This window comes from Heterodontus francisci, chromosome 41 (assembly GCF_036365525.1).
Source record: "Heterodontus francisci isolate sHetFra1 chromosome 41, sHetFra1.hap1, whole genome shotgun sequence".
In the NCBI taxonomy this organism is placed as follows: Eukaryota; Metazoa; Chordata; class Chondrichthyes; order Heterodontiformes; family Heterodontidae; genus Heterodontus; species Heterodontus francisci.
In genome coordinates, this window is record NC_090411.1 from 10,759,827 (window position 1) to 10,783,498 (window position 23,672).

A 23,672-nucleotide genomic window follows, 5' to 3' on the forward strand; every position below is an offset into this window, starting at 1 on the left:
TTCCTTGCGCTTCTCCGCGAGGCATTGCGCAGGAAAAAAGACACGCGCGCGCTGGGCAGCAAAGGGCGGCCTGCAACTGCGGGGCAATCCAACAGGGGGCAGCGTAGCGCCCACGGAAAACTGCAGCAAAGTCAGCCGAGCAGCAGCGCCGTCACTATTGCGAATTCTATTTTTCAGCAGGGGTCTCGCCCCCATGGAGGGGGGAAGCTGCACCGCTCCTGGAAACACTGCAATACCAGGTGGATGCATGGAGTGGACGGGGCAAGCCCCTGTTCCATCTCCCCGCCCCAAAAATCAATTTAATATTTGGTCCCCAGATAGGGGACGTATCAGATATTAAACTGATAAGAACAGATACTACACTTGATCTTAGCCAAAAGGCCGAGAAGCGATGGCCGTAAAACTGCGTTTGCTGCGCGCGTCAGGCCCGGCGTGCGGCCTCTACCTCAAAGTAGCCGCCAGGTGGGCGAGCCTAGGGCGAAAGAGGCGACGGCGGGCGGTCTTTGAGCCAGAGCTCCTTTTGTTGCCGGGCCTTGCAAGCAGAAAGGAAAGCACGCGTGCATGCCACGCGCAGCCATTCCTTGCGCTTCTGCGCGAGGCATTGCGCAGGAATAAAGACAACCGCGCGCGCTGGGCAGCAAAGGGCGGCCTGCAACTGCGGGGCAATCCAACAGGGGGCAGCGTAGCGCCCACGGAAAACTGCAGCAAAGTCAGCCGAGCAGCAGCGCCGTCACTATTGCGAATTCTATTTTTCAGCAGGGGTCTCGCCCCCATGGAGGGGGGAAGCTGCACCGCTCCTGGAAACACTGCAATACCAGGTGGATGCATGGAGTGGACGGGGCAAGCCCCTGTTCCATCTCCCTGTCCCAAAAATCAATTTAATATTTGGTCCCCAGATAGGGGACGTATCAGATATTAAACTGATAAGAACAGATACTTTTTTTTTCCAAAATATACTTTATTCATAAAAATCTGTAAAAATTACATTGCCAACCAGTTTCCAAACAGCACGAAAAAATACAAACATTGCAAAAGAGATCAGTTTCTTTCAATAATGTCATGAGTTTCTTCCCAACCCTTCCGTTTCACAATTGTCATGTCAATTACAGTTTTACATTTACAGCAATTGAGAATATTAACGATACAGTTCGAGGGGCTTCCCATGGTTCCAGCCCCTCAGTCCAGCTTGGTGGGGGAACCTTACACTGTGGTCTTTCCCCATTGAGCCTTTGCTGCGGCTGCCCCAAGCTTTAGTGCGTCCCTCAGCACGTAGTCCTGGACCTTGGAATGTGCCAGTCTGCAACATTCGGTGGTGGACAACTCTTTGCGCTGGAAGACCAGCAAGTTTCGGGCAGACCTTAAACTGATAAGAACAGATACTACACTTGATCTTAGCCAAAAGGCCGAGAAGCGATGGCCGTAAAACTGCGTTTGCTGCGCGCGTCAGGCCCGGCGTGCGGCCTCTACCTCAAAGTAGCCGCCGGGTGGGCGAGCCTAGGGCGAAAGAGGCGACGGTGGGCGGTCTTTGAGCCAGAGCTCCTTTTGTTGCCGGGCCTTGCAAGCAGAAAGGAAAGCACGCGTGCATGCCACGCGCAGCCATTCCTTGCACTTCTGCGCGAGGCATTGCGCAGGAAAAAAGACACGCGCGCGCTGGGCAGCAAAGGGCGGCCTGCAACTGCGGGGCAATCCAACAGGGGGCAGCGTAGCGCCCAGGGAAAACTGCAGCAAAGTCAGCCGAGCAGCAGCGCCGTCACTATTGCGAATTCTATTTTTCAGCAGGGGTCTCGCCCCCATGGAGGGGGGAAGCTGCACCGCTCCTGGAAACACTGCAATACCAGGTGGATGCATGGAGTGGACGGGGCAAGCCCCTGTTCCATCTCCCCGCCCCAAAAATCAATTTAATAATTGGTCCCCAGATAGGGGACGTATCAGATATTAAACTGATAAGAACAGATTTTTTTTTTTTTTTTTTTTTTTTATTTCCAAAATATACTTTATTCATAAAAATCTGTAAAAATTACATTGCCAAACAGTTTCCAAACAGCACCAAAAAATACAAACATTGCAAGGGAGATCAGTTTCCTTCAATACTGTCATGAGTTTCTTCCCAACCCTTCCGTTTCTCAATTGTCATGTCAATTACAGTTTTACATTTACAGCAATTGAGAATATTAACGATACAGTTCGAGGGGTTTCCCATGGATCCAGCCCCTCAGTCTAGCTTGGTGGGGGAACCTTACACTGTGGTCTTTCCCCATTGAGCCTTTGCTGCGGCTGCCCCAAGCTTTAGTGCGTCCCTCAGCACGTAGTCCTGGACCTTGGAATGTGCCAGTCTGCAACATTCGGTGGTGGACAACTCTTTGCGCTGGAAGACCAGCAAGTTTCGGGCAGACCAAAGGGCGTCTTTCACCGAATTGATAGTCCTCCAGCAGCAGTTGATGTTTGTCTCGGTGTGCGTCCCTGGGAACAGCCCGTAGAGCACAGACTCCTGTGTTACAGAGCTGCTTGGGATGAACCTTGACAAAAACCACTGCATCTCTTTCCACACCTGCTTTGCAAAGGCACATTCCAGGAGGAGGTGGGCGACCGTCTCTTCCCCACCACAGCCAACGCGGGGGCACTGTGCGGAGGGGGCGAGACTTCGGGTGTGCATGAAGGATCTGACGGGGAGGGCCCTTCTCACCACCAGCCAAGCTACGTCTTGGTGCTTGTTTGAAAGTTCTGGTGATGAGGCATTCCGCCAAATGACTTTGACGGTCTGCTCGGGGAACCATCCGACAGGATCCACCGTTTCCTTTTCCCGTAGGGCCTTGAGGACATTCCGTGCAGACCACTGCCTGATGGACCGGTGGTCAAAGGTGTTTTTCCGCAGAAACTGCTCCACGAAGGATAGGTGGTACGGCACGTCCCAACTGCACGGAGCGTTCCGCGGCAATGTGACCAGGCCCATCCTTCGCAACACCGGGGACAGATAGAACCTCAGCACGTAGTGACACTTGGAGTTTGCGTACTGGGGATCTACACATAGCTTGATGCAGCCGCACACGAAGGTGGTCATCAGGATGAGGGCCACGTTGGGTACATTTTTCCCGCCCATGTCCAGAGATTTGAACATCGTGTCCCTCCGGACCCGGTCCATTTTAGATCCCCAGACGAAGCGGAAAATGGCTCGGGTGACTGCCACGGCGCAGGAGTGGGGTATGGGCCAGACCTGCGCCACGTAGAGCAACAACGTGAGCGCCTCACACCTGATGACCAGGTTCTTACCCACAATGGAGAGAGATCGCTGCCCCCACATGCCCAACTTTTGTCGTACCTTGGCTACTCGCTCCTCCCATGTTTTGGTGCACGCCCCGGCCCTTCCGAACCATATCCCCAGCACCTTCAGGTAATCTGACCTGACGGTGAAGGGGACAAAGGATCGGTCAGCCCAGTTCCCAAAGAACATGGCCTCGCTCTTGCCGTGGTTAACTTTGGCTCCCGAGGCCAGTTCGAACTGGTCGCAGATGCTCATCAGTCTGCGCACGGACAGCGGATCCGAGCAGAAGACGGCGACGTCATCCATGTACAGGGAGGTTTTGACCTGAGTGCCTCCGCTGCCTGGGATTGTCACCCCTCTTATGCTCGCATCCTTCCTAATAGACTCAGCAAAGGGTTCAATACAGCAAACAAACAAGACCGGGGACAGAGGACAGCCCTGTCTGACTCCAGATTTGATCGGGAAACTTTCAGATTCCCACCCGTTGATTGACACTGCGCTACTGATGTTTGTGTAGAGCAGTTGGATCCAATTGCAGATTCCCTCCCCAAACCCCATTTTGGAAAGCACGTCCATCATGTAGGTGTGCGATATCCTGTCAAAAGCCTTCTCCTGGTCCAGGCTGATGAGGCAGGTGTCCACCCTCCTGTCCCGTACGTAGGCGATCGTATCCCTGAGTAGCGCGAGGCTATCAGAGATCTTCCTGCCGGGTACAGTACAGGTCTGATCGGGGTGAATCACCAGCTCCAGAGCAGACTTGACTCGACTGGCTATGACTTTGGACAGAATCTTGTAATCAACATTAAGCAGTGAGATGGGCCGCCAATTTCTGATTTCTACCCTCTCCCCCTTCTGCTTGTAAATGAGGGTGATGATGCCTTTTCTCATGGATTCTGACATGCTACCGGCCAGGAGCATACTCTCGTATACTTCCAGCAGGTCCGGGCCGACCCAGTCCCACAGGGCCGAGTACAACTCGACCGGTAAGCCGTCGCTCCCGGGAGTTTTACTCGCCTCGAAAGACTCGACGGCCTTTGTCAGCTCGTCCAGAGTTAGCGGCTTGTCCAGTCCCTCCCTCCTGCTGTCATCTAGGACCTCTGTGATAGATGACAGGAAGGACTGGGAGGCTCTGCTGTCTGTGGGCTTCGCGTCATACAGCCCAGCATAAAAGGATTTGCTGATCCTTAGTATGTCGGACTGCGAAGACGTTACCGAGCCATCTTCTTCCTTCAGGCTGCTGATAACAGAGCTCTCTCTGTGTACCTTTTGGAAGAAGTAACGCGAGCACGTCTCATCCTGCTCGATGGAGCGGACTCTGGACCGGAAGATGATCTTGGAGGCCTCCTTGGCAAAGAGCGAGGCCTGCTGGCTCTTCACCTCTTGGAGGTCCTCCTTGACCTCGACCCCCATTGACTGCAACCGGAGTAGATTTTGCATAATTTTCTGGAGTCGGGACAGTTCCCTCTGTCTCTCTCTCGCCTTCTGAACACCTTTGTGGATGAAGAACCTCTTGATGTTCTCCTTAATCGCTTCCCACCAGTGAACTGGAGACTCAAAGAGGGGTTTCACGGTCCTCCAACCTTTGTAATCCCTTTTGAGTTCCTCAACGTTCTCTGGGGTCAGCAGTGTCGCATTGAGCTTCCACGTCCCTCTGCCAACCCGCTGGTCGTCCTGTAAGTGACAGTCGGCCAGTAAGAGGCAGTGGTCGGAGAAGAACACCGGCTTGACGTCGGTGGATCCGACCGTGACAGCACGGGACACAAACAGGAAGTCAATCCTGGAACGGGCAGACCCGTCCGATCTTGACCATGTGTATCTGCGCTGCGCTCCGTCTGCAGGTTTGCTGAAGACGTCGTGCAGTTTGGCATCCTTAACTGTTTCTCTTAGGAATCTGGACGTACCGTCCAGTTTGCTGTCGTCACTGCCGGATCGTCCAGCCGCATCGATGATGCAGTTGAAGTCACCGCCTAGGATGACCGGCCTGGACGTCGCCAGCAGCAGTGGGAGCTGCTGGAAGACGGTCAGCCGCTCGCTGCGTTGTACCGGGGCGTACACGTTGATCAACCGGAGCGGAGCGTTGTTGTACATCACGTCTGCTACGAGGAGGCGGCCGCCCACCACCTCCTTAACTTCGGAGATGGTGAAGTTACCTCCCCGCAGCAGAATACCCAGGCCGGAGGAACGGCAGTCATTACCCCCCGACCAGATCGATGGCCCGTGGGACCACCATCGCGACCACTGCCTGTAGGTGCTGAGGTGTGGTATTCCACACTCCTGCAGAAACAGTAGGTCAGCTTTGACCTTGGCAAGGTAATCCAAGGTTGAAACACATCGCGTAGTCGATTTAATGCTACGCACATTAATGGAAGCAATTCTTACACCCATTTTTTACTAAAAATTAGTTGTTGCTTCCCATACCATTTGTCCTCGCTAGTCCCAGTCCTTCCCCTTCGGGATGTTCCTGCATACCCATCGTATGCGCAAGCAGTTTCACGTTGGTTGGGCTCAGAAACCCCTCCTGATTTTTCCTGCAGGGTTTGTGCCGCTCGGGTGACATCGGGGGGGTCTTGTAGGCAGAGAGGATTGGGTTGTCCTCAGCTGCTTCCATCTGTTCCTCCTCGAAAACATCACAGCTCCCGGTCTCCCGGAGCTCAGGTGCGCCAGACGTGTCTTTGCTCCCGGTGTCCTGGAGCTGAGATGCGTTGGCCACGTCGTTACGTGTGGGGCATTGGGGTTGGGGCACGCTGGGCCCATCACAGCTTCCAGTGCCCGGGGGCTGGGATGCTTTATCATCCATCTCGGAGTTCTGCCGCCTCTTTTGAAGGGGCTGTCGTTCCAGCATTTCCCCGTCCACTGAAGAGGAGTTGTTGCAGTCTGATTCAGAAGAGAGCCTCCTCTTGCCACTGGTTTGGGTGGTGGCTTTGGGATGTTTTTTCTTTGTGGTTCTCCTCTGGACCACTTGCCACTGACCTGTTTGTCCATCTGCTGCCTCCTCCTCCATTGATTCTGTCTGTGGGGGAGGGGTTTCCGGGCGCTGGGTAGGTGCTGGGTCGTTGGTTTCAGCCGCCTCCCCTTCCTTCTCAGGTTGAAGTTCCTCACTGCGGAGAAGGTTGCTGGTCTCCTTTCGAACAGCGGACGCCTTCGTCGAACCTTCGCCCGGCCATTCCTTGGACCTTGCCGCCTGAGCATAGCTTTGACAACGTTTGGGACAGGTCTTGTAGAGATGGCCTGCCACACCGCACAAGTTGCAACACTTAGTCTGCTTACAGTCCTTGGTCTGATGGCCTTCCTCCTTGCAGTTCTTGCAAACAACCGTGCTGCAGTTGGCTGCCATGTGACCAGATTTGCCACAGGTGCGACAAACTCTGGGCTGCCCAGCGTAGACCAAGAAGCCTCGACTTCCCCCGATAGCGAAGCTGGAGGGAGGGTGGATGATGGCTCCACTGGGATCTACCTTCAAGGTCACCTTGACCTGCCGCTTGCTGGTCCAGATCCCAAAGGGGTCCTTGACATCAGTGCTGCTGCCGGCCACCTCGACGTACCTGGCGAGAAAGGTGAGTACATCCACCACCGGAACATGGGGGTTGTAGAGGTGAATCGTCACCACCCGGTCCCGTTGTGACGGAAGCGTGAAGAGCGGTTCCGCTGTGAGGATCGACAGTGGCGCCCGGTCCCCTTTCTCCTTGAACGCCTTCAGGAACTTGATGCATCCCGCCACGTTCCGGAACGTCACGTCGAAGTATCCACTGCTGGGGAAATCCTGCAGGCAGAAGACGTCCGTCGCTTGAAATCCGCAGCAATCGAAGAGAATTTTCTTGATGAAGAAGGTGCGATCGACCGGTGCATCTCCTTCCTTGTCCTTCACGACCACCCGAACGGTGTTGCGCACTCCCTGGCCCGAAGCTCGAAAATTGGTTATAGCCATTTTACTCAAAGCTTCCCCAGGATCAAAAGGCAATGATCATGGTCTCTTCTCAATCAAATAAGCACTGATAAGAACAGATACTACACTTGATCTTAGCCAAAAGGCCGAGAAGCGATGGCCGTAAAACTGCGTTTGCTGCGCGCGTCAGGCCCGGCGTGCGGCCTCTACGTCAAAGTAGCCGCCGGGTGGGCGAGCCTCGGGCGAAAGAGGCGACGGCGGGCGGTCTTTGAGCCAGAGCTCCTTTTGTTGCCGGGCCTTGCAAGCAGAAAGGAAAGCACGCGTGCATGCCACGCGCAGCCATTCCTCGCGCTTCTGCGCGAGGCATTGCGCAGGAAAAAAGACAACCGCGCGCGCTGGGCAGCAAAGGGCGGCCTGCAACTGCGGGGCAATCCAACAGGGGGCAGCGTAGCACCCAGGGAAAACTGCAGCAAAGTCAGCCGAGCAGCAGCGCCGTCACTATTGCGAATTCTATTTTTCGGCAGGGGTCTCGCCCCCATGGAGGGGGGAAGCTGCACCGCTCCTGGAAACACTGCAATACCAGGTGGATGCATGGAGTGGACGGGGCAAGCCCCTGCTCCATCTCCCTGTCCCAAAAATCAATTTAATATTTGGTCCCCAGATAGGGGACGTATCAGATATTAAACTGATAAGAACAGATACTACACTTGATCTTAGCCAAAAGGCCGAGAAGCGATGGCCGTAAAACTGCGTTTGCTGCGCGCGTCAGGCCCGGCGTGCGGCCTCTACCTCAAAGTAGCCGCCGGGTGGGCGAGCCTAGGGCGAAAGAGGCGACGGCGGGCGGTCTTTGAGCCAGAGCTCCTTTTGTTGCCGGGCCTTGCAAGCAGAAAGGAAAGCACGCGTGCATGCCACGCGCAGCCATTCCTTGCGCTTCTCCGCGAGGCATTGCGCAGGAAAAAAGACACGCGCGCGCTGGGCAGCAAAGGGCGGCCTGCAACTGCGGGGCAATCCAACAGGGGGCAGCGTAGCGCCCACGGAAAACTGCAGCAAAGTCAGCCGAGCAGCAGCGCCGTCACTATTGCGAATTCTATTTTTCAGCAGGGGTCTCGCCCCCATGGAGGGGGGAAGCTGCACCGCTCCTGGAAACACTGCAATACCAGGTGGATGCATGGAGTGGATGGGGCAAGCCCCTGTTCCATCTCCCCGCCCCAAAAATCAATTTAATATTTGGTCCCCAGATAGGGGACGTATCAGATATTAAACTGATAAGAACAGATACTACACTTGATCTTAGCCAAAAGGCCGAGAAGCGATGGCCGTAAAACTGCGTTTGCTGCGCGCGTCAGGCCCGGCGTGCGGCCTCTACCTCAAAGTAGCCGCCGGGTGGGCGAGCCTAGGGCGAAAGAGGCGACGGCGGGCGGTCTTTGAGCCAGAGCTCCTTTTGTTGCCGGGCCTTGCAAGCAGAAAGGAAAGCACGCGTGCATGCCACGCGCAGCCATTCCTTGCGCTTCTGCGCGAGGCATTGCGCAGGAAAAAAGACACGCGCGCGCTGGGCAGCAAAGGGCGGCCTGCAACTGCGGGGCAATCCAACAGGGGGCAGCGTAGCGCCCACGGAAAACTGCAGCAAAGTCAGCCGAGCAGCAGCGCCGTCACTATTGCGAATTCTATTTTTCAGCAGGGGTCTCGCCCCCATGGAGGGGGGAAGCTGCACCGCTCCTGGAAACACTGCAATACCAGGTGGATGCATGGAGTGGACGGGGCAAGCCCCTGTTCCATCTCCCCGCCCCAAAAATCAATTTAATATTTGGTCCCCAGATAGGGGACGTATCAGATATTAAACTGATAAGAACAGATACTACACTTGATCTTAGCCAAAAGGCCGAGAAGCAATGGCCGTAAAACTGCGTTTGCTGCGCGCGTCAGGCCCGGCGTGCGGCCTCTACCTCAAAGTAGCCGCCGGGTGGGCGAGCCTAGGGCGAAAGAGGCGACGGCGGGCGGTCTTTGAGCCAGAGCTCCTTTTGTTGCCGGGCCTTGCAAGCAGAAAGGAAAGCACGCGTGCATGCCACGCGCAGCCATTCCTTGCGCTTCTCCGCGAGGCATTGCGCAGGAAAAAAGACACGCGCGCGCTGGGCAGCAAAGGGCGGCCTGCAACTGCGGGGCAATCCAACAGGGGGCAGCGTAGCGCCCACGGAAAACTGCAGCAAAGTCAGCCGAGCAGCAGCGCCGTCACTATTGCGAATTCTATTTTTCAGCAGGGGTCTCGCCCCCATGGAGGGGGGAAGCTGCACCGCTCCTGGAAACACTGCAATACCAGGTGGATGCATGGAGTGGACGGGGCAAGCCCCTGTTCCATCTCCCCGTCCCAAAAATCAATTTAATATTTGGTCCCCAGATAGGGGACATATCAGATATTAAACTGATAAGAACAGATACTACACTTGATCTTAGCCAAAAGGCCGAGAAGCGATGGCCGTAAAACTGCGTTTGCTGCGCGCGTCAGGCCCGGCGTGCGGCCTCTACCTCAAAGTAGCCGCCGGGTGGGCGAGCCTAGGGCGAAAGTGGCGACGGCGGGCGGTCTTTGAGCCAGAGCTCCTTTTGTTGCCGGGCCTTGCAAGCAGAAAGGAAAGCACGCGTGCATGCCACGCGCAGCCATTCCTTGCGCTTCTGCGCGAGGCATTGCGCAGAAAAAAAGACACGCGCGCGCTGGGCAGCAAAGGGCGGCCTGCAACTGCGGGGCAATCCAACAGGGGGCAGCGTAGCGCCCACGGAAAACTGCAGCAAAGTCAGCCGAGCAGCAGCGCCGTCACTATTGCGAATTCTATTTTTCAGCAGGTGTCTCGCCCCCATGGAGGGGGGAAGCTGCACCGCTCCTGGAATCACTGCAATACCAGGTGGATGCATGGAGTGGACGGGGCAAGCCCCTGTTCCATCTCCCCGTCCCAAAAATCAATTTAATATTTGGTCCCCAGATAGGGGACGTATCAGATATTAAACTGATAAGAACAGATTTTTTTTTTTTTTTTTTTTATTTCCAAAATATACTTTATTCATAAAAATCTGTAAAAATTACATTGCCAAACAGTTTCCAAACAGCACGAAAAAATACAAACATTGCAAAAGAGATCAGTTTCTTTCAATAATGTCATGAGTTTCTTCCCAACCCTTCCGTTTCACAATTGTCATGTCAATTACAGTTTTACATTTACAGCAATTGAGAATATTAACGATACAGTTCGAGGGGCTTCCCATGGTTCCAGCCCCTCAGTCCAGCTTGGTGGGGGAACCTTACACTGTGGTCTTTCCCCATTGAGCCTTTGCTGCGGCTGCCCCAAGCTTTAGTGCGTCCCTCAGCACGTAGTCCTGGACCTTGGAATGTGCCAGTCTGCAACATTCGGTGGTGGACAACTCTTTGCGCTGGAAGACCAGCAAGTTTCGGGCAGACCAAAGGGCGTCTTTCACCGAATTGATAGTCCTCCAGCAGCAGTTGATGTTTGTCTCGGTGTGCGTCCCTGGGAACAGCCCGTAGAGCACAGACTCCTGTGTTACAGAGCTGCTTGGGATGAACCTTGACAAAAACCACTGCATCTCTTTCCACACCTGCTTTGCAAAGGCACATTCCAGGAGGAGGTGGGCGACCGTCTCTTCCCCACCACAGCCAACGCGGGGGCACTGTGCGGAGGGGGCGAGACTTCGGGTGTGCATGAAGGATCTGACGGGGAGGGCCCTTCTCACCACCAGCCAAGCTACGTCTTGGTGCTTGTTTGAAAGTTCTGGTGATGAGGCATTCCGCCAAATGACTTTGACGGTCTGCTCGGGGAACCATCCGACAGGATCCACCGTTTCCTTTTCCCGTAGGGCCTTGAGGACATTCCGTGCAGACCACTGCCTGATGGACCGGTGGTCAAAGGTGTTTTTCCGCAGAAACTGCTCCACGAAGGATAGGTGGTACGGCGCCGCCCAACTGCATGGTGCGTTCCGCGGCAATGTGACCAGGCCCATCCTTCGCAACACCGGGGACAGATAGAACCTCAGCACGTAGTGACACTTGGAGTTTGCGTACTGGGGATCTACACATAGCTTGATGCAGCCGCACACGAAGGTGGTCATCAGGATGAGGGCCACGTTGGGTACATTTTTCCCGCCCATGTCCAGAGATTTGAACATCGTGTCCCTCCGGACCCGGTCCATTTTAGATCCCCAGACGAAGCGGAAAATGGCTCGGGTGACTGCCACGGCGCAGGAGTGGGGTATGGGCCAGACGGGCGCCACGTAAAGCAACAACGTGAGCGCCTCGCACCTGATGACCAGGTTCTTACCCACAATGGAGAGAGATCGCTGCCCCCACATGCCCAACTTTTGTCGTACCTTGGCTACTCGCTCCTCCCATGTTTTGGTGCACGCCCCGGCACTTCCGAACCATGTCCCCAGCACCTTCAGGTAATCTGACCTGACGGTGAAGGGGACAAAGGATCGGTCAGCCCAGTTCCCAAAGAACATGGCCTCGCTCTTGCCGTGGTTAACTTTGGCTCCCGAGGCCAGTTCGAACTGGTCGCAGATGCTCATCAGTCTGCGCACGGACAGCGGATCCGAGCAGAAGACGACGACGTCATCCATGTACAGGGAGGTTTTGACCTGAGTGCCTCCGCTGACTGGGATTGTCACCCCTCTTATGCTCGCATCCTTCCTAATAGACTCAGCAAAGGGTTCAAGACAGCAAACAAACAAGACCGGGGACAGAGGACAGCCCTGTCTGACTCCAGATTTGATCGGGAAACTTTCAGATTCCCACCCGTTGATTGACACTGCGCTACTGATGTTTGTGTAGAGCAGTTGGATCCAATTGCAGATTCCCTCCCCAAACCCCATTTTGGAAAGCACGTCCATCATGTAGGTGTGCGATATCCTGTCAAAAGCCTTCTCCTGGTCCAGGCTGATGAGGCAGGTGTCCACCCTCCTGTCCCGTACGTAGGCGATCGTATCCCTGAGTAGCGCGAGACTATCAGAGATCTTCCTGCCGGGTACAGTACAGGTCTGATCGGGGTGAATCACCAACTCCAGAGCAGACTTGACTCGACTGGCTATGACTTTGGACAGAATCTTGTAATCAACATTAAGCAGTGAGATGGGCCGCCAATTTCTGATTTCTGCCCTCTCCCCCTTCTGCTTGTAAATGAGGGTGATGATGCCTTTTCTCATGGTCTCTGACATGCTGCCGGCCAGGAGCATACTCTCGTATACTTCCAGCAGGTCCGGGCCGACCCAGTCCCACAGGGCCGAGTACAACTCGACCGGTAAGCCGTCGCTCCCGGGGGTTTTACTCGTCTCGAAAGACTCGACGGCCTTTGTCAGCTCGTCCAGAATTAGCGGCTTGTCCAGTCTCTCCCTCCTGCTGTCATCTAGGACCTCTGTGATAGATGACAGGAAGGACTGGGAGGCTCTGCTGTCTGTGGGCTTCGCGTCATACAGCCCAGCATAAAAGGATTTGCTGATCCTTAGTATGTCAGACTGCGAAGACGTTACCGAGCCATCTTCTTCCTTCAGGCTGCTGATAACAGAGCTCTCTCTGTGTACCTTTTGGAAGAAGTAACGCGAGCACGTCTCATCCTGCTCGATGGAGCGGACTCTGGACCGGAAGATGATCTTGGAGGCCTCCTTGGCAAAGAGCGAGGCCTGCTGGCTCTTCACCTCTTGGAGGTCCTCCTTGACCTCGACCCCCATTGACTGCAACCGGAGTAGATTTTGCATAATTTTCTGGAGTCGGGACAGTTCCCTCTGTCTCTCTCTCGCCTTCTGAACACCTTTGTGGATGAAGAACCTCTTGATGTTCTCCTTTATCGCTTCCCACCAGTGAACTGGAGACTCAAAGAGGGGTTTCACGGTCCTCCAACCTTTGTAATCCCTTTTGAGTTCCTCAACGTTCTCTGGGGTCAGCAGTGTCGCATTGAGCTTCCACGTCCCTCTGCCAACCCGCTGGTCGTCCTGTAAGTGACAGTCGGCCAGTAAGAGGCAGTGGTCGGAGAAGAACACCGGCTTGACGTCGGTGGATCCGACCGTGACAGCACGGGACACAAACAGGAAGTCAATCCTGGAACGGGCAGACCCGTCCGATCTTGACCATGTGTATCTGCGCTGCGCTCCGTCTGCAGGTTTGCTGAAGACGTCGTGCAGTTTGGCATCCTTAACTGTTTCTACTAGGAATCTGGACGTAGCGTCCAGTTTGCTGTCGTCACTGCCGGTTCGTCCAGCCGCATCGATGATGCAGTTGAAGTCACCGCCTAGGATGACCGGCCTGGACGTCGCCAGCAGCAGTGGGAGTTGCTGGAAGACGGTCAGCCGCTCGCTGCGTTGTACCGGGGCGTACACGTTGATCAACCGGAGCGGAGCGTTGTTGTACATCACGTCTGCTACGAGGAGGCGGCCGCCCACCACCTCCTTAACTTCGGAGATGGTGAAGTTACCTCCCCGCAGCAGAATACCCAGGCCGGAGGAACGGCAGTCATTACCCCCCGACCAGATCGATGGCCCGTGGGACCACCATCGCGACCACTGCCTGTAGGTGCTGAGGTGTGGTATTCCACACTCCTGCAGAAACAGTAGGTCAGCTTTGACCTTGGCAAGGTAATCCAAGGTTGAAACACATCGCGTAGTAGATTTAATGCTACGCACATTAATGGAAGCAATCCTTACACCCATTTTTTTCTAAAAATTATTTGTTGCTTCCCATACCATTTGTCCTCGCTAGTCCCAGTCCTTCCCCTTCGGGATGTTCCTGCATACCCATCGTATGCGCAAGCAGTTTCACGTTGGTTGGGCTCAGAAACCCCTCCTGATTTTTCATGCAGGGTTTGTGCCGCTCGGGTGACATCGGGGGGGTCTTGTAGGCAGAGAGGATTGGGTTGTCCTCAGCTGCTTCCATCTGTTCCTCCTCGAAAACATCACAGCTCCCGGTCTCCCGGAGCTCAGGTGCGCCAGACGTGTCTTTGCTTCCAGTGTCGCAGAGCTGAGATGCGTTGGCCACTTCGTTACGTGTGGGGCATTGGGGTTGGGGCACGCCGGGCCCATCACATCTTCCAGTGCCCGGGGGCTGGGATGCTTTATCATCCATCTCGGAGTTCTGCCGCCTCTTTTGAAGGGGCTGTCGTTCCAGCATTTCCCCGTCCAGTGAAGAGGAGTTGTTGCAGTCTGATTCAGAAGAGAGCCTCCTCTTGCCACTGGTTTGGGTGGTGGCTTTGGGATGTTTTTTCTTTGTGGTTTTCCTCTGGACCACTTGCCACTGACCTGTTTGTCCATCTGCTGCCTCCTCCTCCATTGATTCTGTCTGTGGGGGAGGGGTTTCCGGGCACTGGGTAGGTGCTGGGTCGTTGGTTTCAGCCGCCTCCCCTTCCTTCTCAGGTTGAAGTTCCTCACTGCGGAGAAGGTTGCTGGTCTCCTTTCGAACAGCAGACGCCTTCGTCGAACCTTCGCCCGGCCATTCCTTGGACCTTGCCGCCTGAGCATAGCTTAGACAACGTTTGGGACAGGTCTTGTAGAGATGGCCTGCCGCACCGCACAAGTTGCAACACTTAGTCTGCTTACAGTCCTTGGTCTGATGGCCTTCCTCCTTGCAGTTCTTGCAAACAACCGTGCTGCAGTTGGCTGCCATGTGACCAGATTTGCCACAGGTGCGGCAAACTCTGGGCTGCCCAGCGTAGACCAAGAAGCCTCGACTTCCCCCGATAGCGAAGCTGGAGGGAGGGTGGATGATGGCTCCACTGGGATCTACCTTCAAGGTCACCTTGACCTGCCGCTTGCTGGTCCAGATCCCAAAGGGGTCCTTGACATCAGTGCTGCTGCCGGCCACCTCGACGTACCTGGCGAGAAAGGTGAGTACGTCCACCACCGGAACATGGGGGTTGTAGAGGTGAATCGTCACCACCCGGTCCCGTTGTGACGGAAGCGTGAAGAGCGGCTCCGCTGTGAGGATCGACAGTGGCGCCCGGTCCCCTTTCTCCTTGAACGCCTTCAGGAACTTGATGCATCCCGCCACGTTCCGGAACGTCACGTCGAAGTATCCACTGCTGGGGAAATCCTGCAGGCAGAAGACATCCGTCGCTTGAAATCCGCAGCAATCGAAGAGAATTTTCTTGATGAAGAAGGTGCGATCGACCGGTGCATCTCCTTCCTTGTCCTTCACGACCACCCGAACGGTGTTGCGCACTCCCTGGCCCGAAGCTCGAAAACTGGTTATAGCCATTTTACTCAAAGCTTCCCCAGGATCAAAAGGCAATGATCATGGTCTCTTCTCAATCAAATAAGCACTGACAAGAACAGATTTTTTTTTTTTTATTTCCAAAATATACTTTATTCATAAAAATCTGTAAAAATTACATTGCCAAACAGTTTCCAAACAGCACGAAAAAATACAAACATTGCAAAAGAGATCAGTTTCTTTCAATAATGTCATGAGTTTCTTCCCAACCCTTCCGTTTCACAATTGTCATGTCAATTACAGTTTTACATTTACAGCAATTGAGAATATTAACGATACAGTTCGAGGGGCTTCCCATGGTTCCAGCCCCTCAGTCCAGCTTGGTGGGGGAACCTTACACTGTGGTCTTTCCCCATTGAGCCTTTGCTGCGGCTGCCCCAAGCTTTAGTGCGTCCCTCAGCACGTAGTCCTGGACCTTGGAATGTGCCAGTCTGCAACATTCGGTGGTGGACAACTCTTTGCGCTGGAAGACCAGCAAGTTTCGGGCAGACCAAAGGGCGTCTTTCACCAAATTGATAGTCCTCCAGCAGCAGTTGATGTTTGTCTCGGCGTGCGTCCCTGGGAACAGCCCGTAGAGCACAGACTCCTGTGTTACAGAGCTGCTTGGGATGAACCTTGACAAAAACCACTGCATCTCTTTCCACACCTGCTTTGCAAAGGCACATTCCAGGAGGAGGTGGGCGACCGTCTCTTCCCCACCACAGCCAACGCGGGGGCACTGTGCGGAGGGGGCGAGACTTCGGGTGTGCATGAAGGATCTGACGGGGAGGGCCCTTCTCACCACCAGCCAAGCTACGCCTTGGTGCTTGTTTGAAAGTTCTGGTGATGAGGCATTCCGCCAAATGACTTTGACGGTCTGCTCGGGGAACCATCCAACAGGATCCACCGTTTCCTTTTCCTGTAGGGCCTTGAGGACATTCCGTGCAGACCACTGCCTGATGGACCGGTGGTCAAAGGTGTTTTTCCGCAGAAACTGCTCCACGAAGGATAGGTGGTACGGCGCCGCCCAACTGCATGGTGCGTTCCGCGGCAATGTGACCAGGCCCATCCTTCGCAACACCGGGGACAGATAGAACCTCAGCACGTAGTGACACTTGGAGTTTGCGTACTGGGGATCGACACATAGCTTGATGCAGCCGCACACGAAGGTGGTCATCAGGATGAGGGCCACGTTGGGTACATTTTTCCCGCCCTTGTCCAGAGATTTGAACATCGTGTCCCTCCGGACCCGGTCCATTTTAGATCCCCAGACGAAGCGGAAAATGGCTCGGGTGACTGCCACGGCGCAGGAGTGGGGTATGGGCCAGACCTGCGCCACGTAGAGCAACAACGTGAGCGCCTCGCACCTGATGACCAGGTTCTTACCCACAATGGAGAGAGATCGCTGCCCCCACATGCCCAACTTTTGTCGTACCTTTGCTACTCGCTCCTCCCATGTTTTGGTGCACGCCCCGGCACTTCCGAATCACATCCCCAGCACCTTCAGGTAATCTGACCTGACGGTGAAGGGGACAAAGGATCGGTCAGCCCAGTTGCCAAAGAACATGGCCTCGCTCTTGCCGTGGTTAACTTTGGCTCCCGAGGCCAGTTCGAACTGGTCGCAGATGCTCATCAGTCTGCGCACGGACAGCGGATCCGAGCAGAAGACGGCCACGTCATCCATGTACAGGGAGGTTTTGACCTGAGTGCCTCCGCTGCCTGGGATTGTCACCCCTCTTATGCTCGCATCCTTCCTAATAGACTCAGCAAAGGGTTCAATACAGCAAACAAACAAGACCGGGGACAGAGGACAGCCCTGTCTGACTCCAGATTTGATCGGGAAACTTTCAGATTCCCACCCGTTGATTGACACTGCGCTACTGATGTTTGTGTAGAGCAGTTGGATCCAATTGCAGATTCCCTCCCCAAACCCCATTTTGGAAAGCACGTCCATCATGTAGGTGTGCGATATCCTGTCAAAAGCCTTCTCCTGGTCCAGGCTGATGAGGCAGGTGTCCACCCCCCTGTCCCGTACGTAGGCGATCGTATCCCTGAGTAGCGCGAGGCTATCAGAGATCTTCCTGCCGGGTACAGTACAGGTCTGATCGGGGTGAATCACCAGCTCCAGAGCAGACTTGACTCGACTGGCTATGACTTTGGACAGAATCTTGTAATCAACATTAAGCAGTGAGATGGGCCGCCAATTTCTGATTTCTACCCTCTCCCCCTTCTGCTTGTAAATGAGGGTGATGATGCCTTTTCTCATGGATTCTGACATGCTGCCGGCCAGGAGCATACTCTCGTATACGTCCAGCAGGTCCGGGCCGACCCAGTCCCACAGGGCCGAGTACAACTCGACCGGTAAGCCGTCGCTCCCGGGAGTTTTACTCGTCTCGAAAGACTCGACGGCCTTTGTCAGCTCGTCCAGAGTTAGCGGCTTGTCCAGTCCCTCCCTCCTGCTGTCATCTAAGACCTCTGTGATAGATGACAGGAAGGACTGGGAGGCGTTGCTGTCTGTGGGCTTCGCGTCATACAACCCAGCACAAAAGGATTTGCTGATCCTTAGTATGTCGGACTGCGAAGACGTTACCGAGCCATCTTCTTCCTTCAGGCTGCTGATAACAGAGCTCTCTCTGTGTACCTTTTGGAAGAAGTAACGCGAGCACGTCTCATCCTGCTCGATGGAGCGGACTCTGGACCGGAAGATGATCTTGGAGGCCTCCTTGGCAAAGAGCGAGGCCTGCTGGCTCTTCACCTCTTGGAGGTCCTCCTTGACCTCGACCCCCATTGACTGCAACCGGAGTAGATTTTGCATAGTTTTCTGGAGTCGGGACAGTTCCCTCTGTCTCTCTCTCGCCTTCTGAACACCTTTGTGGATGAAGAACCTCTTGATGTTCTCCTTAATCGCTTCCCACCAGTGAACTGGAGACTCAAAGAGGGGTTTCACGGTCCTCCAACCTTTGTAATCCCTTTTGAGTTCCTCAACGTTCTCTGGGGTCAGCAGTGTCGCATTGAGCTTCCACATCCCTCTGCCAACCCGCTGGTCGTCCTGTAAGTGACAGTCGGCCAGTAAGAGGCAGTGGTCGGAGAAGAACACCGGCTTGACGTCGGTGGATCCGACCGTGACAGCACGGGACACAAACAGGAAGTCAATCCTGGAAAGGGCAGACCCGTCCGATCTTGACCATGTGTATCTGCGCTGCGCTCCGTCTGCAGGTTTGCTGAAGACGTCGTGCAGTTTGGCATCCTTAACTGTTTCTACTAGGAATCTGGACGTAGCGTCCAGTTTGCTGTCGTCACTGCCGGATCGTCCAGCCGCATCGATGATGCAGTTGAAGTCACCGCCTAGGATGACCGGCCTGGACGTCGCCAGCAGCAGTGGGAGCTGCTGGAAGACGGTCAGCCGCTCGCTGCGTTGTACCGGGGCGTACACGTTGATCAACCGGAGCGGAGCGTTGTTGTACATCACGTCTGCTACGAGGAGGCGGCCGCCCACCACCTCCTTAACTTCGGAGATGGTGAAGTTACCTCCCCGCAGCAGAATACCCAGGCCGGAGGAACGGCAGTCATTACCCCCCGACCAGATCGATGGCCCGTGGGACCACCATCGCGACCACTGCCTGTAGGTGCTGAGGTGTGGTATTCCACACTCCTGCAGAAACAGTAGGTCAGCTTTGACCTTGGCAAGGTAATCCAAGGTTGAAACACATCGCGTAGTAGATTTAATGCTACGCACATTAATGGAAGCAATTCTTACACCCATTTTTTACTAAAAATTAGTTGTTGCTTCCCATACCATTTGTCCTCGCTAGTCCCAGTCCTTCCCCTTCGGGATGTTCCTGCATACCCATCGTATGCGCAAGCAGTTTCACGTTGGTTGGGCTCAGAAACCCCTCCTGATTTTTCATGCAGGGTTTGTGCCGCTCGGGTGACATCGGGGGGGTCTTGTAGGCAGAGAGGATTGGGTTGTCCTCAGCTGCTTCCATCTGTTCCTCCTCGAAAATATCACAGCTCCCGGTCTCCCGGAGCTCAGGTGCGCCAGACGTGTCTTTGCTCCCGGTGTCCCGGAGCTGAGATGCGTTGGCCACGTCGTTACGTGTGGGGAATTGGGGTTGGGGCACGCCGGGCCCATCACAGCTTCCAGTGCCCGGGGGCTGGGATGCTTTATCATCCATCTCGGAGTTCTGCCGCCTCTTTTGAAGGGGCTGTCGTTCCAGCATTTCCCCGTCCAGTGAAGAGGAGTTGTTGCAGTCTGATTCAGAAGAGAGCCTCCTCTTGCCACTGGTTTGGGTGGTGGCTTTGGGATGTTTTTTCTTTGTGGTTTTCCTCTGGACCACTTGCCACTGACCTGTTTGTCCATCTGCTGCCTCCTCCTCCATTGATTCTGTCTGTGTAGGAGGGGTTTCCTGGCGTTGGGTAGGTGCTGGGTCGTTGGTTTCAGCTGCCTCCCCTTCCTTTTCAGGTTGAAGTTCCTCACTGCGGAGAAGGTTGCTGGTCTCCTTTCGAATAGCGGACGCCTTCGTCGAACCTTCTCCCGGCCTTTCCTTGGACCTTGCCGCCTGAGCATAGCTGAGGCAACGTTTGGGGCAGGTCTTGTAGAGATGGCCTGCCGCACCGCACAAGTTGCAACACTTAGTCTGCTTACAGTCCTTGGTCTGATGGCCTTCCTCCTTGCAGTTCTTGCAAACAACCGTGCTGCAGTTGGCTGCCATGTGACCAGATTTGCCACAGGTGCGGCAAACTCTGGGCTGCCCAGCGTAGACCAAAAAGCCTCGACTTCCCCCGATAGCGAAGCTGGAGAGAGGGTGGATGATGGCTCCACTGGGATCTACCTTCAAGGTCACCTTGACCTGCCGCTTGCTGGTCCAGATCCCAAAGGGTTCCTTGACATCAGTGCTGCTGCCGGCCACCTCGACGTACCTGGCGAGAAAGGTGAGTACATCCACCACCGGAACATGGGGGTTGTAGAGGTGAATCGTCACCACCCGGTCCCGTTGTGACGGAAGCGTGAAGAGCGGCTCCGCTGTGAGGATCGACAGTGGCGCCCGGTCCCCTTTCTCCTTGAACGCCTTCAGGAACTTGATGCATCCCGCCACGCTCCGAAACGTCACGTCGAAGTATCCACTGCTGGGGAAATCCTGCAGGCAGAAGACGTCCGTGGCTTGAAATCCGCAGCAATCGAAGAGAATTTTCTTGATGAAGAAGGTGCGATCGACCGGTGCATCTCCTTCCTTGTCCTTCACGACCACCCGAACGGTGTTGCGCACTCCCTGGCCCGAAGCTCGAAAATTGGTTATAGCCATTTTACTCAAAGCTTCCCCAGGATCAAAAGGCAATGATCATGGTCTCTTCTCAATCAAATAAGCACTGATAAGAACAGATACTACACTTGATCTTAGCCAAAAGGCCGAGAAGCGATGGCGTAAAACTGCGTTTGCTGCGCGCGTCAGGCCCGGCGTGCGGCCTCTACGTCAAAGTAGCCGCCGGGTGGGCGAGCCTCGGGCGAAAGAGGCGACGGCGGGCGGTCTTTGAGCCAGAGCTCCTTTTGTTGCCGGGCCTTGCAAGCAGAAAGGAAAGCACGCGTGCATGCCACGCGCAGCCATTCCTTGCGCTTCTGCGCGAGGCATTGCGCAGGAATAAAGACAACCGCGCGCGCTGGGCAGCAAAGGGCGGCCTGCAACTGCGGGGCAATCCAACAGGGGGCAGCGTAGCGCCCACGGAAAACTGCAGCAAAGTCAGCCGAGCAGCAGCGCCGTCACTATTGCGAATTCTATTTTTCAGCAGGGGTCTCGCCCCCATGGCGGGGGGAAGCTGCACCGCTCCTGGAAACACTGCAATACCAGGTGGATGCATGGAGTGGACGGGGCAAGCCCCTGCTCCATCTCCCTGTCCCAAAAATCAATTTAATATTTGGTCCCCAGATAGGGGACGTATCAGATATTAAACTGATAAGAACAGATACTACTTTTTTTTTTTATTTCCAAAATATACTTTATTCATAAAACTCTGTAAAAATTACATTGCCAAACAGTTTCCAAACAGCACGAAAAAATACAAACATTGCAAAAGAGATCAGTTTCTTTCAATAATGTCATGAGTTTCTTCCCAACCCTTCCGTTTCACAATTGTCATGTCAATTACAGTTTTACATTTACAGCAATTGAGAATATTAACGATACAGTTCGAGGGGTTTCCCATGGTTCCAGCCCCTCAGTCCAGCTTGGTGGGGGAACCTTACACTGTGGTCTTTCCCCATTGAGCCTTTGCTGCGGCTGCCCCAAGCTTTAGTGCGTCCCTCAGCACGTAGTCCTGGACCTTGGAATGTGCCAATCTGCAACATTCGGTGGTGGACAACTCTTTGCGCTGGAAGACCAGCAAGTTTCGGGCAGACCAAAGGGCGTCTTTCACCGAATTGATAGTCCTCCAGCAGCAGTTGATGTTTGTCTCGGTGTGCGTCCCTGGGAACAGCCCGTAGAGCACAGACTCCTGTGTTACAGAGCTGCTTGGGATGAACCTTGACAAAAACCACTGCATCTCTTTCCACACCTGCTTTGCAAAGGCACATTCCAGGAGGAGGTGGGCGACCGTCTCTTCCCCACCACAGCCAACGCGGGGGCACTGTGCGGAGGGGGCGAGACTTCGGGTGTGCATGAAGGATCTGACGGGGAGGGCCCTTCTCACCACCAGCCAAGCTACGTCTTGGTGCTTGTTTGAAAGTTCTGGTGATGAGGCATTCCGCCAAATGACTTTGACGGTCTGCTCGGGGAACCATCCGACAGGATCCACCGTTTCCTTTTCCCGTAGGGCCTTGAGGACATTCCGTGCAGACCACTGCCTGATGGACCGGTGGTCAAAGGTGTTTTTCCGCAGAAACTGCTCCACGAAGGATAGGTGGTACGGCGCCGCCCAACTGCATGGTGCGTTCCGCGGCAATGTGACCAGGCCCATCCTTCGCAACACCGGGGACAGATAGAACCTCAGCACGTAGTGACACTTGGAGTTTGCGTACTGGGGATCGACACATAGCTTGATGCAGCCGCACACGAAGGTGGTCATCAGGATGAGGGCCACGTTGGGTACATTTTTCCCGCCCTTGTCCAGAGATTTGAACATCGTGTCCCTCCGGACCCGGTCCATTTTAGATCCCCAGACGAAGCGGAAAATGGCTCGGGTGACTGCCACGGCGCAGGAGTGGGGTATGGGCCAGACCTGCGCCACGTAGAGCAACAACGTGAGCGCCTCGCACCTGATGACCAGGTTCTTACCCACAATGGAGAGAGATCGCTGCCCCCACATGCCCAACTTTTGTCGTACCTTGGCTACTCACTCCTCCCATGTTTTGGTGCACGCCCCGGCCCTTCCGAACCATATCCCCAGCACCTTCAGGTAATCTGACCTGACGGTGAAGGGGACAAAGGATCGGTCAGCCCAGTTCCCAAAGAACATGGCCTCGCTCTTGCCGTGGTTAACTTTGGCTCCCGAGGCCAGTTCGAACTGGTCGCAGATGCTCATCAGTCTGCGCACGGACAGCGGATCCGAGCAGAAGACGGCGACGTCATCCATGTACAGGGAGGTTTTGACCTGAGTGCCTCCGCTGCCTGGGATTGTCACCCCTCTTATGCTCGCATCCTTCCTAATAGACTCAGCAAAGGGTTCAATACAGCAAACAAACAAGACCGGGGAAAGAGGACAGCCCTGTCTGACTCCAGATTTGATCGGGAAACTTTCAGATTCCCACCCGTTGATTGACACTGCGCTACTGATGTTTGTGTAGAGCAGTTGGATCCAATTGCAGATTCCCTCCCCAAACCCCATTTTGGAAAGCACGTCCATCATGTAGGTGTGCAATATCCTGTCAAAGGCCTTCTCCTGGTCCAGGCTGATGAGGCAGGTGTCCACCCTCCTGTCCCGTACGTAGGCGATCGTATCCCTGAGTAGCGCGAGGCTATCAGAGATCTTCCTGCCGGGTACAGTACAGGTCTGATCGGGGTGAATCACCAGCTCCAGAGCAGACTTGACTCGACTGGCTATGACTTTGTAAGCACTGATAAGAACAGACACTACACTTGATCTTAGCCAAAAGGCCGAGAAGCGATGGCCGTAAAACTGCGTTTGCTGCGCGCGTCAGGCCCGGCGTGCGGCCTCTACGTCAAAGTAGCCGCCGGGTGGGCGAGCCTCGGGCGAAAGAGGCGACGGCGGGCGGTCTTTGAGCCAGAGCTCCTTTTGTTGCCGGGCCTTGCAAGCAGAAAGGAAAGCACGCGTGCATGCCACGCGCAGCCATTCCTTGCGCTTCTGCGCGAGGC

General features: G+C 54.9%; 8 non-coding genes and 5 pseudogenes across 8 annotated transcripts; all 13 read right to left on the reverse strand.

Annotated features, from left to right (window-relative positions):
* Nucleotides 1–202: 202 nt before the first annotated feature.
* On the reverse strand, nt 203–393 carry LOC137355082 (U2 spliceosomal RNA). The gene has a single exon (XR_010970727.1). It is a non-coding gene; the product is annotated as a U2 spliceosomal RNA (small nuclear RNA).
* A 388-nt stretch (nt 394–781) lies between these two features.
* LOC137354197 (U2 spliceosomal RNA) lies at nt 782–955 on the reverse strand (annotated as a pseudogene).
* Nucleotides 956–1,304: 349 nt separating this feature from the next.
* Nucleotides 1,305–1,415, reverse strand: LOC137354503 (U2 spliceosomal RNA; annotated as a pseudogene).
* Nucleotides 1,416–1,801: 386 nt separating this feature from the next.
* LOC137354372 (U2 spliceosomal RNA) lies at nt 1,802–1,991 on the reverse strand. Its single transcript, XR_010970400.1, has one exon. It is a non-coding gene; the product is annotated as a U2 spliceosomal RNA (small nuclear RNA).
* A 5,200-nt stretch (nt 1,992–7,191) lies between these two features.
* Nucleotides 7,192–7,300, reverse strand: LOC137354651 (U2 spliceosomal RNA; annotated as a pseudogene).
* Nucleotides 7,301–7,688: 388 nt separating this feature from the next.
* LOC137355210 (U2 spliceosomal RNA) lies at nt 7,689–7,879 on the reverse strand. The gene has a single exon (XR_010970846.1). It is a non-coding gene; the product is annotated as a U2 spliceosomal RNA (small nuclear RNA).
* Nucleotides 7,880–8,265: 386 nt separating this feature from the next.
* On the reverse strand, nt 8,266–8,456 carry LOC137355076 (U2 spliceosomal RNA). Its single transcript, XR_010970721.1, has one exon. It is a non-coding gene; the product is annotated as a U2 spliceosomal RNA (small nuclear RNA).
* A 386-nt stretch (nt 8,457–8,842) lies between these two features.
* LOC137355118 (U2 spliceosomal RNA) lies at nt 8,843–9,033 on the reverse strand. Its single transcript, XR_010970758.1, has one exon. It is a non-coding gene; the product is annotated as a U2 spliceosomal RNA (small nuclear RNA).
* A 386-nt stretch (nt 9,034–9,419) lies between these two features.
* Nucleotides 9,420–9,610, reverse strand: LOC137354171 (U2 spliceosomal RNA). The gene has a single exon (XR_010970307.1). It is a non-coding gene; the product is annotated as a U2 spliceosomal RNA (small nuclear RNA).
* A 386-nt stretch (nt 9,611–9,996) lies between these two features.
* Nucleotides 9,997–10,182, reverse strand: LOC137354347 (U2 spliceosomal RNA). The gene has a single exon (XR_010970378.1). It is a non-coding gene; the product is annotated as a U2 spliceosomal RNA (small nuclear RNA).
* Nucleotides 10,183–20,679: 10,497 nt separating this feature from the next.
* On the reverse strand, nt 20,680–20,788 carry LOC137354653 (U2 spliceosomal RNA; annotated as a pseudogene).
* Nucleotides 20,789–21,175: 387 nt separating this feature from the next.
* LOC137354146 (U2 spliceosomal RNA) lies at nt 21,176–21,358 on the reverse strand. The gene has a single exon (XR_010970294.1). It is a non-coding gene; the product is annotated as a U2 spliceosomal RNA (small nuclear RNA).
* A 1,927-nt stretch (nt 21,359–23,285) lies between these two features.
* Nucleotides 23,286–23,465, reverse strand: LOC137354803 (U2 spliceosomal RNA; annotated as a pseudogene).
* Between the last annotated feature and the right edge of the window lie 207 nt (nt 23,466–23,672).